Here is an 18708-nt window from a genome sequence, read left to right as displayed (position 1 = left end):
TAAAAACTGAATAATCCTCCAGGAGTAAATGTGAAAACGTAAGCAATTCCGTCCTCCTGCGTGATTTTGAGCATATTGCTAGATACAGAACACCCCTTTGGAAAATATACTTTCTATGTTCTGAGTGATGATTTAAACCATTAAGCATTTTACAAAGCTTTTGAAGTCTGTCAGATTTTAAATGACAACAGTGAAATTTCAAAAAGAACCGGAGAAGTCAGCACCAAAGCTAGTTTAACATTAATAATAAGTGATCTACTAAATAGGTCTATGTTTGCCCAGTCAGGTTTTCGTATTATGTCAGTTGGAAAGCCGGAAGGAAACTGGTTTTAACTCCCATACAACCTGTATCATGACAACATCACTTTATCAGAAATGTAGCTGATATCAGCATAAACACTGAGACAGTTTAAATTTAAAACTGATTTTTCTTTCCCAACTATTTTCATAATCATTCATGGTAAAGAACTGAGATGACTTAAAAAAAAAAAGGGTAATTAACATTTACTGAGACCCTTCTATTTGTCAGATACTACATGATTTTTTTCATTTAGTTCTCACAGCCACTTTGTAAGATATTAACCTTTTAGAGAAAGAAACAGAAGCTTTGAGAAATACAGTACCTTTTCTAAGGTCACCTAGCTAACAAATAGGCAAAGCCAAGGTTCAGACTCTGATGCCCATTATTATAATGCTCCATGGCACTACCTGTCAGTTTCCTAATTTATTTAACTATGATAATATAATATCAGAACAGAGAAAGCAGAGTAAAATAATGATTGCGATTATGAACTGTTTTAGTACCTCAAAAGTACTATAGACTGATGTTGACCTTTTAAAAATTCCTAGGACAGTCACTGCAAAAGAGAATATACAAATACCTTCAAGGGGGTCCAGTGGTTAAGACCCTACACTTCCAATGCAGTGGGAACAGGTTTGATCCCCAGGTGGGGAACTAGGATCCCACATGCCACGAGACATGGCCAAAAAAAACCCTTCCATTTAAAATAGGCTTTCAAGTAGGAACAAAGCGACAAACAAGTCTGAGAAATGCTGAACTTCACTGGTAACAAGAAGTACGACATAGTACCTGGAGCCTGGAATATCTGGGTTTGAATCCCAACTCTTCACTTCCTAGCCTAGCCATGGGATTTGGAGCATGTCATTTCACCACTCTGGGTGTCAGTCTTCTCATCTGTTAAAAAAGGAAAAAAAAAAAAGGAAATAACTGCAGAAGACAGACTTGTTATAAAGATTAGAACGATTAATACATCTGGGGTTCTTAGAACACAGCCTTAAAATACTAAATGCTTGATACAGGTTAAATTATTAGTAATAAAATAATTTCCCTGAGTCTCTATTAAGCTGATAAAAGTTGATGTTCATTATACATTGCCAAACAGTCAAGGGATATTTATAGAATGCAGTTTCCCAAACTTATATGATAGAACCCACTTTTCACAGACCATCCTTCAAAAAGACTGGTTAATGTTTTTTAAAATTAAAACAAAACAAACAAACAAAAAGTACCCTGAGAAACAATAAAGAATTCCATCACTAAAATTAAATCTGTTTTAAAAAAATAGCAAGGTTAACCTTCCCAGGTGAACACAGTGAGGTGCTGGAAGGGTGGTGTGCCGGACGAGTGCCTGGGGAGCTCCACACTCCAGCCCCATACCCCGCTCTGTTCATCGCTTCCATCTGGATGTTCCTGTGTCGTATCTTTAATTTGTTGTTGTTGTTGTTTAGACGCTCAGTCGTGTCTGACTCTTTGTGACCCCGTGGACTGCAAAAGCCAGGCTCCTCTGTCCATGGGATTACCCAGGCAAGAATAATGGAGTGGGTTGTCATTTCCTTCTCCGGGGGATCTTCCCGACCCAGTGATGAAACCTGCATCTCCTGCAAGTCTCCTGCATTGCAGGCAAAATCTTTACCACTAAGCCACCAGGCCAGTAATATCTTTGCAGATTGTAGCATATGGGTTTGGTGACTGGAACTGATACATGTAGTGGAATGGAACATCGTTTTATTTTCCATTCTCATAACCTTCAGTGGCTTCAACTGATCATGTCTCATCATAATAGTCTTTCAATTACCTACAATACTGTGTGGAAACTATTCATCCTCATCCAGTCTGCAGCCATTTGAATGAAGACATGTATGGTTTCCATTATCAAGATATATCTAAGTCTCACGTCTGTTGTATAGACTTGAAGTCAATATTCAAATCATAGTGTTTTTCCATTTGGTATTTATTGTGTCCATTTGGCAAATTTAGTCATTACCAGGCTTCCCTGGTGGCTCAGTGGTAAAGAATCAACCTGCCAATGCAGGAGACACAGTTTCAATCCCTGGGTCAGGAAGATCCCCTGGAGAAGGAAATGACAACCTGACTCCAGTATTCTTGCCTGGGAATCCCCACGGACAGAGAAACCTGGTAGGCTATAGTCCATGGGGCAGCAAAAAGAGTAAGACATGACTCAGCGACTAAACAGCAACAGTCATTACCAGAAGTGCTAATTACGCTATGTTTCCATTTAAACTTTTTTCTAAGCAGTATGTGTCAAGATATTCAGAAATGCTTACACCCTTTGATCAAACAAATTAATTCTCAAGAATCTACACTATGAAAATAAATGAGAATACAAGATAAAATCTTATATAAATACACATTTACAACATTGTTTAATATTGTGGAAAATTAGAAATACTAAAAATGTCTAGGGAATTCCCTGGCAGTCCAGTAGTTACGACTCCACTCTCACTGCTTAGGGTGTGGGTTCCATCCCTGGTTGGGGAACTAAGATTCTGCAAGTTGTGTGGCGAGGCCACAAATGAACAAACAAAAGTCTAATTTTAGGGGAAGAATTAAACAAAGAATGGTATATTAGTTGCATTATACAGTCATTACAAATTCTATTTTAAGGATGATGAATAATGCTATGTGAAAAAGCAAGTTACTAGTTTACTTTTGAAGTATAAGCATAATTTTATAAAAGCCAACAAAACACTAAGTAATCAAAATTTAAGACAAAAATTAAATCTAAAAATACAGCCAAATATCAACTACGGTTGATCTGAGCCATAAGGTGAACCTTCTTCCTACTTCTCTATATTTTCCAAGTTTTCTTTACTGAGTATGTCAATTTTGCTTATGTCTAAATTGATACCACTTGCCTTTGAGCTAAAGTTCTACTAAATGAGAAAAGAAACAATGAGAAGCAAACTGGCTTAGTGAGCAAAGATGGGGAAAGTGTGAAATGTGATTCCTTTCAAAGGTTATTTATTATTTTGTGAGAGGCAGAGATGGTCACACATACAAAAAAGTCAGGTTTTCTTGCTAGCAAAGCTGTTCTTAGTTTTGTACAGTGAAATCCCACACATCAATATTGCTTTTATGTGCGTACGTGTGTGTGTTCATGCTCAGTCGTGTCCAACTCTTTGCCAACCTGGGAAGCTCCTCAATATTTCTTCAGTTCAGTTCAGTCACTCAGTCGTGTCTGACTCTTTGCAACCCCATGGAATGTAGCACACAAGGCTTCCCTGTCCATCACCAACCCCCAGAGATTGCTCAAACTCATGTCCATCAAGTCAGTGATGTCCTCCTACCATCTTATCCTCTGTTGCCCCCTTCTCCTCCGCCTTCAATCTTTCCCAGCATCAGGGTCTTTTCCAGTGAGTCAGTTCTTCCCATCAGGTGGCCAAAGTATTGGAGCTTCAGCGTCAGTCCTTCCAATGAATATTCTGGACTGATTTCCTTTAGGATTGATTGGTTTGATCGCCTTGTAGTCCAAGGGACTCTCAAGAGTCTTCTCCAACACCACAGTTCAAAAGCATCAATTTTTTGGTGTTCAGCTTTCTTTATGGTCCAACTCTCATACCCATACATAACTACTGGAAAAACCATAGCTTTGACTAGATGGACATTTGTCCATCAAGGAACATCTCTGCTTTTTAATATGCTGTCTAGGTTGGTCACAGCTTTTCTTCCAAGGAGCAAGCATCTTTTAATTTCATGGCTGCAGTAACCATCTGCACTGGTCTTGGAGCCCAAGAAAATAAAGTCGGTCATTGTTTCTTGTTCGACAGAAACATGATGGATCATGATTCAAAGTATTCTGTGACCTGAGAAAGTCTGAAAACCTATTTTAAATATGCCAAAGATTAATGTAGAATAAGCTTTGGTTTTAAGGCATTTGGGGAGAGGTAAAACTCTTAAGAGTTTTGTAACTTTATGAATTGATACATTTTCAAAATTCCAAAAATAGATATTTAAGGAATTCCCTGGTGGCCCAATGGTTACGACTTGGTGCTTTCACTGCTGTGGCCCGAGTTCAATCCCTGCTCAGGGAACCAAGATCCCACAAGTCACACAGTGCAGCATTTATAATAAAAAGGCATTTAATATGTAGCATTTCAGGTTATATTTATAACTTAAATATGGATTAACTATTGCTACAATGTTACTAAATTCACATGCCTCTAAAGAAATCAAGAACTCTACATATTGCTGTTTGTGACCTCTTTTTGTGATTCAGAAACTTTTACACTCCTCAACCTGGTGCCCACTGTGCAAAGGTCTGAAGACCTAATGATTTCTCATTTCAATTTGAACTTAGGCTTATCTCTACCCATATACAAACCCCTTAGAGACCAGTTTGTCAAGGTCAAAAAATCAAGTGAACACCAATCGATTCCACCCCTGCCTTCCTCCTTTCCCAAGGCTAAGCCTTGCCATAAAAGAAAACAGTCCCATGCTACGGTTCTTTATGACATTCTGCGCAAAGGCCACAGACAGCTAAACGCTGCTAAATAGATCTGACAACAATGAAGTCATCGAGCTTTGCGCATAACCCAGAATTTCAGTCTGTCAGCATCCAGGCATTTCCCAGAAAATTAATAAAAATTTTGAGATTAGCTAAAACCATCATGTTCTTACAATCATCCGAAATGTATGCCCCTTCAATTAATCCCTTTTTCCTGCTGCACTCTGATCTCATTCCTACTCCATACTCTCTCCCTCTTTGCCCATCATACGCCTCCCATAGCTGTACTTTTTCATAACCCTTTCCTCTGTTTCACTGCAAACAAATACCCTAAACCCCAACCAACCTAACTTGTTGCCAGCAGTCTTGTTCTCGAAACTAATCTGGGTGCAAGCTAATCTCTCCCTACTCGGCAAACGTGAAGCATGGCAGTTATGCCTTATTCACCATCACAGTTCTTTACCGTCAAATAAAAGTATATCTTCTGAGAGTCAGGTCACCTGTTAGGTCTTTCTCTCCTTGTCATCATCTGTCTTCCAGGTCACTCTTTCACAATCACTAACAGCTTTGGAACATGGTTCAGTATCTTTCCACCCCTTGCTCTGCCACCATTCTGAGCAACTCACTTCCTGTTTAGCTGACCCCTATAAAATTTTAGCTCTACAGTTTCCTTATCTCCTCCAACTCCAGGAATCTTTACCATCTCTCCACTTCAGAAACCCATAGCCAGATCTCACCTTCAGCCATACCAGCAAGGGCTTCTCCTATTTAATCTTAAATTCCAATATCCACGTCACAACCACTACTTCAGAAGCTACTTCCTGGTTTCATTTGTTTCCAACTCTGCCTATCCCCAGTGGACCAGAGCTTCAAACCCTCATACTACTGAAATTTCTTGCATCCTTTGTCTGCTACACTGGGCTGTAAAATTCAAACCAGAATCAGTCCAATTGCTCAGCTTGTCAGCTCAAACCCTCAGGCTGGTGAGGCCTGAGATGGGGGGGAGGGGGGGGCGGGGGGGGGCGGGGGGATCATATGACAACTAAATATATCTGAGCCATGAAAAATTATTACAATTCCTCTAAGGAATTATTACAATTCCCAATTCAGATAGCCCTCTCATTTCTCTCAATGGTCTTCTCGAAATTCTCCCTTTCTGCATTTCCCTAGTGGCCCAGAACTTAAGAATCCACCTTGCAATCCAAGAGACACTGGTTCGACCTCTGGTCTGGGAATTAAGATCCCACAAGCCCTGGGGCAACTAAGCCTGTATACTGTAACTACTGAGCCTGTCAAAGGCTTTGGCATAGTCAATAAAGCAGAAATAGATGTTTTTCTGGAACTCTCTTGCTTTTTCCATGATCCAGCGGATGTTGGCAATTGGATCTCTGGTTCCTCTGCCTTTTCTAAAACCAGCTTGAACATCAGGAAGTTCACAGTTCACATATTGCTGAAGCCTGGCTTGGAGAATTTTGAGCATTACTTTACTAGCATGTGACATGAGTGCAATTGTGCGGTAGTTTGAGCATTCTTTGGCGTTGCCTTTCTTTGGGGTTGGAATGAAAACTGACCTTTTCCAGTCCTGTGGCCACTGCTGAGTTTTCCAAATTTGCTGGCATATTGAGTGCAGCACTTTCACAGCATCATCTTTCAGGATTTGGAATAGCTCAACTGGAATTCTATCACCTCCACTAGCTTTGTTTGTAGTGATGCTTTCTAAGGCCCACTTGACTTCACATTCCAGGATGTCTGGCTCTAGGTCAGTGATCACACCATCGTGATTATCTGGGTCGTGAAGATCTTTTTGGTACAGTTCTTCTGTGTATTCTTGCCATCTCTTCTTAATATCTTCTGCTTCTGTTAGGTCCATACCATTTCTGTCCTTTATCGAGCCCATCTTTGCATGAAATGTTCCTTTGGTATCTCTGATTTTCTTGAAGAGATCTCTAGTCTTTCCCATTCTGTTGTTTTCCTCTATTTCTTTGCATTGATCGCCTAAGAAGGCTTTCTTATCTCTTCTTGCTATTCTTTGGAACTCCGCATTCAGATGCTTATATTTTTCCTTTTCTCCTTTGCTTTTCGCTTCTCTTCTTTTCACAGCTATTTGTAAGGCCTCCCCAGACAGCCACTTTGCTTTTTTGCATTTCTTTCCATGGGGATGGTCTTGATCCCTGTCTCCTGTACAGTGTCCCGAACCTCATTCCATAGCTCATCAGGCACTCTATCTATCAGATCTAGGCCCTTAAATCTATTTCTCACTTCCACTGTATAATCATAAGGGATTTGATTTAGGTCATACCTGAGTGGTCTAGTGGTTTTCCCTGCTTTCTTCAATTTAAGTCTGAATTTGGCAATAAGGAGTTCATGGTCTGAGCCACAGTCAGCTCCTGGTCTTGTTTTTGCTGACTGTATAGAGCTTCTCCATCTTTGGCTGCAAAGAATATAATCAATCTGATTTCAGTGTTGACCATCTGGTGATGTCCATGTATAGAGTCTTCTCTTCTGTTGTTGGAAGAGGGTGTTTGTTATGACCAGTGCATTTTCTTGGCAAAACGCTATTAGTCTTTGCCCTGCTTCATTCCGTATTCCAAGGCCAAATTTGCCTGTCACTCTAGGTGTTTCTTGACTTCCTACTTTTGCATTCCAGTCCCCTATAATGAAAAGGACATCTTTTTTGGGTGTTAGTTCTAAAAGGTCTTGTAGGTCTTCATAGAACCGTTCAACTTCAGCTTCTTCAGCGTTACTGGTTGGGGCATAGACTTGGATTACTGTGATATTGAATGGTTTGCCTTGGAAATGAACAGAGATCATTCTGTCGTTTTTGAGATTGCATCCAAGTACTGCATTTCGGACTCTTGTTGACCATGATGGCTACTCCATTTCTTCTGAGGGATTCCTGCCCGCGGTAGTAGATATAATGGTCATCTGAGTTAAATTCACCCATTCCAGTCCATTTCAGTTCGCTGATTCCTAGAATGTCGACATTCACTCTTGCCATCTCTTGTTTGACCACTTCCAATTTGCCTTAATTCATGGACCTGACATTTCAGGTTCCTATGTAATATTGTTCTTTACAGCATCAGACCTTGCTTCTATCACCAGTCACATCCACAGCTGGTATTCTTTTTGCTTTGGCTCCATCCCTTCATTCTTTCTGGAGTTATTTCTCCACTGATCTCCAGTAGCATATTGGGCACCTACTGACCTGGGGAGTTTCTCTTTCAGTATCCTATCATTTTGCCTTTTCATACTGTTCATGGGGTTCTCAAGGCAAGGATACTGAAGTGGTTTGCCATTCCCTTCTCCAGTGGACCACATTCTGTCAGATGTCTCCACCATGACCCGCCCATCTTGGGTTGCCCCACGGGCATGGCTTAGTTTCATTGAGTTAGACAAGGCTGTGGTCCTAGTGTGATTAGATTGACTAGTTTTCTGTGAGTATGGTTTCAATGTGTCTGCCCTCTGATGCCCTCTTGCAACACCTACCATCTTACTTGGGTTTCTCTTACTTTGGGCGTGGGTTATCTCTTCACGGCTGCTCCAGCAAAGCGCAGCCATTGCTCCTTACCTTTGACGCGGGGTATCTCCTCACCACCGCCCTTCCTGACCTTCAACGTGGGATAGCTCCTCTAGGCCCTCCTGTGCCCACGCAGCCACGGCGTGGGGTTGGTCCTCCGGGCCACCGCCCCTGGCCTCGGGCGTGGGGTTGGTCCTCCCGGCCGCCGCCCCTGGCTACGGGCGTGGGGGTGTGGAGATGGGAATACCAGACCACCTGATCTGCCTCTTGAGAAATCTGTATGCAGGTCAGGAAGCAACAGTTAGAATTGGCCATGGAACAACAGACTGGTTCCAAATAGGAAAAGGAGTACGTCAAGGCTGTACATTGTCACCCTGTTTATTTAACTTCTATGCAGAGTACATCATGAGAAACACTGGGCTGGAAGAAACACAAGCTGGAATCAAGATTGCCGGGAGAAATATCAATCACCTCAGATATGCAGATGACACCACCCTTATGGCAGAAAGTGAAGAGGAACTAAAAAGCCTCTTGATGAAAGTGAAAGTGGAGAGTGAAAAAGTTGGCTTAAAGCTCAACATTCAGAAAACAAAGATCATGGCATCCGGTCCCATCACTACATGGGAAATAGATGGGGAAACAGTGGAAACAGTGTCAGATTTTATTTTTGTGGGCTCCAAAATCACTGCAGATGGTGACTGCAGCCATGAAATTTAAAGACGCCTACTCCTTGGAAGTAAAGTTATGACCAACCTAGATAGCATATTCAAAAGCAGAAACATTACTTTGCCAACAAAGGTCCGTCTAGTCAAGGCTATGGTTTTTCCTGTGGTCATGTGTGGATGTGAGAGTTGGACTGTGAAGAAGGCTGAGCGCCAAAGAATTGATGCTTTTCAACTGTGGTGTTGGAGAAGACTCTTGAGAGTCCCTTGGACTGCAAGGAGATCCAACCAGTCCATTCTGAAGGAGATCAGCCCTGGGATTTCTTTGGAAGGAATGATGCTAAAGCTGAAACTCCAGTACTTAGGCCACCTCATGCGAAGAGTTGACTCATTGGAAAAGACTCTGATGCTAGGAGGGATTTGGGGGCATGCTGGGGTCCAGCCCTGGTGGATCCACGGAAATTTGAAGGAGAGACAGCTTCGGCAATCAGGAAACAATAGATTTAATTAAATATTAATTAGAGATATAAAGAGTAATAGAATGAGGATAGCTCAGAAGGAAAATTCAGTGGAGAAAAGAGACTGAATAACTTGGTTTACGTGGAAAGCTAATAAAATTCCAAGGCAAGGAATTTACGTCACCTACGTAGGCCGTAGGCATCCTCCCTGTTCTCCCGAAGGAGAGGAGACACTAAGGCCTTCCCCAGTCAGATCTTAGAAGCCCAGGCCACATTCCAGATGGGGGTTCAGCCAGAAGGTGAGAGAAAGAATGACATGGGGAGACCAGTCTTTCGAGGACCTGATCCCATTGTTTATTTTCCAGGGTCTGTTTTTATACACCAAGATGTTATACAAAAGTCACGCGGGGTCAGCAGTCCTGACTTTTATTAAAGTCAGGTGCTTCATATAGATGTATACAGAGGTCTTAGGGGTGTTACATTATCTTCTGGCCAGGGGGCCTGCTGACAATTTATGACCCTCTCCTTGTGACAGTGGTCAGTCAACACTTATTTCTCCAGGGGTGATTATTCTTAAAACAGATGCCACCCAAATAAAGTTACATTCCTACAGGGTTAGGGTGTAGTGGGTTTTAATTAAGGAAAGAATTTGCTTAGCCTAAGGCCTAACATGATTAATTTCAAAGGGTAATACTTATTTCTTCTATATATTCATTAATGTGTATAAGGGCAGGGGATGTAGAGACTTAGCAGTAAACATTGGCTCAACAAATGAAAAACCCTTCACCAATACAATTTCTAATCAGCCCACTATAGGGGCAAGAGGAGAAGGGGACGACAGAGGATGAGATGGCTGGATGGCATCACTGACTCGATGGACGTGAGTCTCAGTGAACTCTGGGAGTTGGTGATGGACAGGGAGGCCTGGCGTGCTGCGATTCATGGGGTCGCAAAGAGTCGGACACAACTGAGTGACTGATCTGATCTGATCTGACTGAGCCTGTGATCTGTTTAATTGGAGAGAAGCCCTCACACCACAACTAGAAAAACCCTCATGTCAGGATTCAGACACACCACAGCCAAAAAAATAATTAAACATTAAAAAAAAAAGAAATTCTCCCTTTTCCCTCAAACTCTCTCCTACAATCTTCATCCCCTATAATCTCAGCTGATGAGGTGATCCTCCCCACTTCATGAAAAATTAATCAAGTGTATTGATGCCCCGCATTCCTCACTCTTCTCCGTCTGCACCATCCTTTCTTCCTTTATCCCTACTGTGGTGGAAACAATATTCCTATTGCCACTCAAACCTAGTATCCTCATTCTGTTCTCTTCATGCATAAGGACAATGTCAATCAATCTCACACACCTCCTCCTCCTTCCTGTATCATCAACTTCTCCCTTCCTCTGACTCTCTCCGTTTAACACATAAATATGCTGAACTTTCTCTTGATACACCATACCCTCTACCTGTGATCCTGTACCTCTATAAGCTTTTAGAAAAGAATATCTGTACTTACTGCTTCCACTCTCTTACAACCATTCACTCCAGTTCTCAACAACCTGGCATTTATCTCTACCATAGAGATTTCATTGAAATTGTTCCACAAAGATGATCAGTCACCCACTTGCTGCTCTGTCCTTATTGCAGCCAAACTATTTTCTACATTTGACACTGCTGACCACTCTTTTCCTAAAACTTCTCTGTCTTCATTTAATGTCATTTACTGAAAACCTACTTTATGATAAGAATTGGGGATAAAATGATGAATATGACAGTCAGCCCTCAAGAAACTTAAAATTCAGTTGGGGAAGCTTCTATGGTAATTCATATTCTTCTTTCAACCTTCCACATTGTCTCTTCCTTTCTCTATTCAGCCCATAGATGCTTATATCTCCCCCATGGCTCCCCTCTATGTTCATCTCACATCCATCCCAGGATTACTATATTTATGTTACCTACTCACTAATGATGACAAAACTTACATCTATAGCTGAGAATTCTGTCCTGAGTTCTAGAATCAGGATTTCATTGGTTTTATTCTCTATGAAAAGATATTGGTACTTGTATATTTCACTATCTTGATAACATCCTTTGATAACCAAAGTTTTCAATTTTGATGAAGTCCAACTTATCTATTTTTTCCTTGACTACTTGTGCTTTTCATGTCCTATTTAAGGAACTGCCTAGTCTAAGATCATAAATATCTGCACCTACATTTTTTCTAAGATTTTTGTTAATAGTCTCAGCTCTTTTAATTAGTTCTTTAATCCACTGAAACCATCACTTTTGAAAGCTAAGCATTTCAGTGGCAGTATCTGAAGGTTTAAGAGTTATAAGAGTTCTTTAAAATCTAAAACCATGGCTTTAAATATCACACCCCAAAGCAAGAAAACTGTCGACAGACTATATATGTAAGTGAAGTGAAATGAAAGTTGCTCAGTCATTTCCAACTCTTTGCCACCCCATGGACTGTACAGTCCATGGAATTCTCCAGGCCAGAATACTAGAGTGGGTAGCCTTTCCCTTCTCCAGGGGATCTTCCCAACCCAGGGGTCAAACCCTGGTCTCCTGCATTGCAAGGAGATTCTTTATCAGCTGAGCCACAAGGAAAGCCCAAGTATACTGGAATGGGTAGCCTATCCCTTCTCCGGTGGATCTTCCTGACCCAGGAATTGAACCAGGGTCTCCCTGGTGGCTCAGCTGGTAAAGAATTCGCCTGCAATGCAGGAGACCCGGGATCATTTCCTGGGTTAGGAAGAGCCCCTGGAGAAGAGAATGGCAACCCACTCCAGTATTCTTGCCTGGAGAATCCCATGGGCAGAGGAGCCTGGTTACAGTCCACGGGGTCGCAAGAGTCGGACACAACTTAGTGACTAAACCACCAACTACCACCACCACCTCCTGCATTGCAGGCGGATTCTTTACCAACTGAGCTATCAGGGGAAGCCTTTATACTTTAAACTACAGCATAAAGAAGTGGCAGGTGGTGACAAAAATGCAATTCTCCCACGACAAATGAGAGGATATAAAAGCCTAGGGAAGGAGCACAGAGAGAAAGAGGAATTGGGAGACAGCTTAGATTCAGGCTCAAAATTTCAATCTCTTGTCCCAGCCAGGGCTAGGGCTGGGGTGAATACCGTCTCCAGTATGTTTGTGGGGAAGGATCTGGAATAGAAGATAGTTATGTTTCCCTTTTCCAAGTCATGGTCCAGGGAACTATAAGCCTTTTAGCAAAACTTTACAGCTAACACTAATTCAACGTAGTAGGGCAGCAACAGCCAATAACATGCCCAGACCACTCTCCTGAAAAGCTACCTCAGAGTCCCAAGCATGCCAGCATAACGTGGAAACCACTAAGGAGTTTGCTTTGGGCCAATGGACCCAAAAAAGCCTGGGATTAAGGAAGACCCAGCATACACAGACTTGCTGACCCAGACCAGAGGCCATGGACATCAGCCTCAGATGCAGCAGAGCAGACTGCTGCTGCTAAGTCGCTTCAGTCATGTCTGACTCTGTGCGACCCCATAGACGGCAACCCACCAGGCTCCCCCATCCCTGGGATTCCCCAGGTAAGAACACTGGAGTGGGTTGCCATTTCTTTCTCCAATGCATGAAAGTTAAGTAGCTCAGTCGTGTCCAACTCCTAGAGACCCCATGGACTGCAGCCTACCAGGCTCCTCCGTCCATGGGATTTTCCAGGCAAGAGTACTGGAGTGGGGTGCCGTTGCCTTCTCCAGCAGCGGAGCAGACAGTGCCATTCAAGACTAAGTCAGTATAACATACAATCTCACAGTGGCCAAGGGCACAGGATGGCACAAAGATGAGAGGCCCCACCTCTGTGGCAGAAAATATTACGTGGCTTCTCTGTCAATACTTCCCACCCCAGAAAAAAAAAGGGGGGGGCTGCTGTATGAGAAAACTGAACATTATTTACCTGAACATCTGAGTTCACCTGGAATTAACTAAGTTAAACCAGAAGGTACTGGCAAGATTGTTTTCTATTATGTAGTAGAATAAGAAGCCCCAGAAATGAGGTAATTTTAGTTATAGACAGAAAATGAAAATTACATGTTTGCACATTAAAATTTGTAGTTTACAAAATTTATGCCCACCATACTTTCAATTAAGTTTCTCACTGAACAAAAAGTAAAAAGATAAAGCCCTTGCTGACATGATCTACCTCTCCAAAATCGCAGCATGCTGTCCTACAGCTGGACAACCAAAATCACCCTGGTTCCCGAGGCGCGTCAAGGCCTTTCCTCTCTCAGGCTTCCCAGGTGGTGCCAGCGGTAAAGAACCTATCTGCCAGTTCAGGAGACACGAGAGATGCCAGTTCGATCCCTAAGTTGGGAAGATCCTTTGGAGCAGGAAATGGCAATCCGCTCCAGTATTCTTGCCTGGAGAATTCATGGACAAAGAAGTCTGGCAGGCTAGAGTCTATGAGGCTGCAAAGAGTTGGACATGACTGAATGTGTGCACAGACACACCCAAACACCCAGGCACACACACACACACTCTTCCTCACCCCTGGTTTTTCCACATGGTGTTTCCTTCACTTATGCCCACAACTCTTTATACAGGTTGCTCCAACTCAGCCTTTAATTTCAGTGTGAATGTTTCATCCTTGAAGAGGACTCTGTGGCCACCCTATTTGAAGCTGCACGGTGCCCTGTCACTTCCTCTCCAGCACCCCTTGCAATCTAACCTCCAACGTTCTTCCTTGTCTGTCTTGTTCACCCCAGGGTCTGGTCAATAATGGGCGCTCAATAAGCAGTTCTATATAAATGAATGAACAAAGTAAAACGTGAGAGTCAAAATAAACTTTAAAATCTTCTAATGAATCTGAGTATTAAGGAGTTAAAAAAATTAAAAGTAGGACTCCCCTGGAGGCGTGGTAGATAAGGATCTGCCTGCCAATGCAGGGGGCACGGGTTTGGTCCCTGGTCCGGGAAGACTCCATATGCCTCAGAGCAACTAAGCCTGTGCTCTAGACCCCGAGAGGCACAACTACTGAAGCCTGTGTACCTGGAGCCCATGCTCCACAACAGAAGAAGCCAGCACAACGGTAAGCCCGTGCACCCCAAGCGAGAGCAGCCCCCGACCACCGTAACCAGAGAAAGCTCGTGCAAAGCAATGAAGACCCAGCATAGCCAGACATAAATAAATAAAGCTCAAAAAAAGATTGCACTGGCTATTCAAGAGTCCTGAAAAATAGTTAAAAGTAGACAACCACCACATTTCAACTTGGATATCAAAGTCATATAAATGACCATAAATAAGTTCCTATTTCTATTTTAAGAAAATGCAATTACAGAGTTTTAAAAAGATGGTATGTAAATCCACAGGGTGCCTTCTCCAGGCAAAACCCACTAAAACAGAAACACAAAACAGAAACAAATCTAACAAAGAATCAAGACAAGTTTCTTCTAAATTAAAATAAAGTCCATAAGAATAAAATTTAGCCTATAAAAACTTTGAAGAACAACAGAGTCTGTTTGAACATAATGGAAAGTGCTTCATCCTCTTTTATGGTTCGGTAATAATGTAATAGGATATCAGTTCTTTCCACATGAATATATAACTCTAATGTAACTTTAAGAATACAAAAGTACCTTATATGTGTCTGTGTGTGTTTAAGTTAATCACGATAAATAGCAGACATACTAACATATGTAAATAACAACAAGTTCCAGTTCTCCAAAGTGATGGGCAAGATTCAAGCCAACTCATCCTATGAAAACAACTAAAAACACTAGGCAAAATATAAAAAGCAAATTCTTAAAAGTCATTAAGCCATAATAAGAGAGTAAGGAATACCCAGTTAAAATTCTAGGAGAAAACCAGGAACCTAGAATAAATTAGCATTGGAGCCGCTTTTGATCTGAGGGCATTCGACCTTGAGAAAAAATAAAAATTTTTGTTTGATGGTGCCATAGGTTGTGAGGAACATAATTCAACGCACAGGACCCACATAAACGGATGACAAGTCTAATAAGAGAGTATCCCCGCAATAGCCGATAACGCCACAGGGCAACACTCCTGTGGCAATCGTCACCTGAAAGTGAACCAGCCCCTGAAGGCCGGTGACCAAGCCTTGCATGGTCTCATGGTCCTGGGAGTTACAAACCTTGGATGGTGGCACCTTTAACAAAGGTGGCACTTTGCCTAATCCCAGGTGCCTATAGAATAAAGCACAAAAAACTAAAAAGTTGCATATAAAGAATAGGTAAGATACACAGAAGATAAAGTGAGAGATGATAAAACTGGGTAGAGATAGTACTTAAAGGGGTTAACAGCTGAAATTATCCTGGAACCTATGACGGATCCCCATCTCTAGAATCAAAAATCTCAAAGAACAAACATACAACAGAGTATATCAGTAAAGTTGATGAATTGGTTCTTTGAAGAGACACACCATCCGGGGAGCTGTCCCGCCTGATCTCTTCCCATTTCTTCTCCTGTTTCTCTCCCTCCTCCCACAACACATAAACTCACACTCCAACCACAGTGATCTACGACGTAGCTATGTAATTCATGGGATTCCCTGATGGCTCAGCAGTAAAGAAGATGCCTGCAGGAGATGAGGGTTTGCTCCCTGAGTTGGGAAGATCCCTTGGAGAAGAAAATGGTGACCCACTCCAGTATTCTTGACTGGGAAATCCCGTGGACGAGAGGAGTCTGGTGGGTTACAGTTCATGGGGTCACAAAAGAGTCGCTTACAACTTAATGACTAAACAACAACAAACTATTTCATACCAGTTTGGTCAGGATTTTTTTGTTTTGAAAAAGAAAACACTCGGACCACATTTTAAAAGTAGGACAAAGATATTACAAAGATACACATAAGTGAGAAATGAAATCAAAATTAGAAAGTCATCTTTCTGACCAAATCACATCACAGGTTTCTGGCTAGCAATTAGATTGGCCATGGCTAGCCAAAAGGCACGTGCTGTCCAAAGGTACCTTCCCAAAAGACAATCAATCATCTGCATCCTGAGGAACAAGGGATTAAGGTCACATGACCACCTGAAAGCATGTCCTGCTGTGAGGACAGAGCAGCGACCTTAAGAGGAATAGTACAGCCACAGGTGCCACTCTCACATCGTACATGCCTACTGGAAACACCACAGCTTCGCCTACACGGACCTTCGTCAGCAAAGTGATGCCTCTGCTTTCTAACACTATCTATGTTCCTCATAGCTTTTCTTCCAAGGAGAAAGTGTTTTTATTTCAAGGCTGTGGTCACCGTCCGATTGCCACAGATTTCCAGGAGAAATATCAATAACTTCAGATGCACATATGACACCACCCTTATGACAGAAAGCAGAGTAAAGAGCATCTTGATGAAAGTGAAAGAGGAGAGTGAAAAAGTTGGCTTAAAACTCAGCATTCAAAAAACTAAGATCATGGCATCCAGTCCCATCACTTCATGACAAATAGATGGGGAAACAATGGAAACAGTGACAGACTTTTTGGGCTCCAAAATCACTGCAGATGGTGACTGCAGCCATGAAATTAAAAGATGCTTGCTCCTTGGAAGAAAGCTATGACCAACCTAGACAGCATATTAAAAAGCAGACACATTACTTTGCCGACAAAGGTCCATCTAGTCAAAGCTATGGTTTTTCCAATAGTCATGAAAGCTGAGCAGCGAAGAATTGATGCTTTTGAACTGTGGTGTTGGAGAAGACTCTTGAGAGTCCCTTGGACTGCAAGGAGATCCAACTAGTCCATCCTAAGGGAAATCAGTCCTGAATATTCATTGGAAGGACTGCTGCTAAAGCTGAAACTCCAACACACTGGCCACCTGATGTAAAGAACTGACTCCTTGGAAAATATCCTGATGCTGGGGGGAAAGATTGAAGGTGGGAGGAGAAGGGGACACAGAGGATGAGATGGTTGGATGGCATCACCAACTCAATGGATGTGAGTTTGAGTAAGCCCTGGGAATTGGTGATGGACAGGGAAGCCTGGCATGCTGCAGTTCATGGAGTCTCAAAGAGTCGGACATGACTGAGCAACTGACTGAACTGAACTGAACTGAACTGATGGCCATGAAGTGATGGGACTGGATGCCATGATCTTAGTTTTTTGAGTGTTGAGTTTAAGCCAGCTTTTTCACTCTCCTCTTTCACCTTCATCAAGAGGCTCTTTAGTTCCTCTTCACTTTCTGCCATTAGGGTGGTGTCATCTGCATAACTGAAGTTGTTGATATTTCTCCCAGCAATCTTGATTCCAGCTTATGGTTCATCCAGCCCAGCATTCCACATGATGTACTCTGCATATAGGTTAAATAAGTAGGGTAACAATATACAGCCTTGATGTACTCATTTCCTGATTTGGAACCAGTCTGTTGTTCCATGTAAGGTTCTAACTGTTGCTTCTTGACCTGCATACAGGTTTCTCAAGAGGCAGGTCAGGTGGTCTGGTATTCCCATCTCTTTAGGAATTTTCCAGTTTATTGTGATCCACACAGTCAAAGGCTTCAGTGTAGTCAATGAAACGGAAGTTGATGTTTTTCTGGAATTCCCTTGCTTTTTCTATGATCCAATGGATGCTGGCAATTTGATCTGCCTTTTCTAAATCCACTGTATATCTGGAAATTCTCAGTTCACATACTGTTGAAGCCTAGCTTGAAGGATTTTGAGCATTACCTTCCTAACATGTGAAATGAGTACAATTGTACAGTAGTTTGAACATTCTTTGGCGTTGCCTTTCTTTGGGATTGGAATGAAAACTGACCATTTCCAGTCCCTGTGGCCAGTGCTGAGTTTTCCAAATTTTCTGGCATTTCCAAATTTCCAAACTGCAGCACTTTTAACAACACCATCTTTTAGTATTTTAAAGAGCTCAGTTGGAATTTCATCACCTCCACATGCTTTGTTTGTAGTAATGCTAAGGCCCACTTGAGTTCACACTCCAAGATGTCTGGCTCTAGGTGAGTAACCACACCATCATGGTTATCCATGTCATTAAGACCTTTTTTATACAGTTCTGTGTATTCTTGCCACCTCTTTTTAATCTTTTCTGCATCTGTCAGGTCCTTACCAATTCTTTTCTTTATTGTGCCCATCTTTGCATGAAATGTTCTGTTAGTATCTCTAATGTTCTTGAAGAGATCTCTACTTTTTCCCATTCTATTATTTTCCTCTATTTTTTTGCATTGTTCACTTAAGAAGGCTTGCTTTCTTATCTCCCCTTGCTATTCTTTGGAACTCTGCATTCAAATGGGTATATCTTTCCTTTTCTCCTTTGCCTTTCACTTCTCTTCTTTTCTCAGCTATTTGTAAGTCCTCCTCAG

The 18708-nt window shown here is 42.0% G+C and overlaps 1 protein-coding gene across 10 annotated transcripts in view; it reads right to left on the bottom strand.

Annotated features, from left to right (window-relative positions):
- The window catches only part of SHLD2 (shieldin complex subunit 2), a 114725-nt gene that overhangs the window by 75323 nt on the left and 20694 nt on the right, over positions 1 to 18708 (bottom strand). For 6 of the 10 annotated variants that reach the window (XM_024986904.2, XM_002698944.7, XM_015461053.3 and 3 more), the window contains one exon: positions 1091 to 1195. The exons of 2 other annotated variants lie outside the window; for them this stretch is intronic. The gene's annotated coding sequence lies outside the window, so the exon portion shown is untranslated. Of the gene's footprint in view, positions 1 to 1090; positions 1196 to 3609; positions 5758 to 8334; positions 8560 to 18708 lie in introns of those variants that run through there. 2 more of the 10 variants (XM_059882697.1, XM_059882698.1) reach the window with 2 other exon arrangements.

This window comes from Bos taurus, chromosome 28 (genome assembly GCF_002263795.3).
Source record: "Bos taurus isolate L1 Dominette 01449 registration number 42190680 breed Hereford chromosome 28, ARS-UCD2.0, whole genome shotgun sequence".
Taxonomy (NCBI): Eukaryota; Metazoa; Chordata; class Mammalia; order Artiodactyla; family Bovidae; genus Bos; species Bos taurus.
Note: the sequence above shows the minus strand (reverse complement) of the source record. Positions and strands in the feature narration are given on the sequence as shown.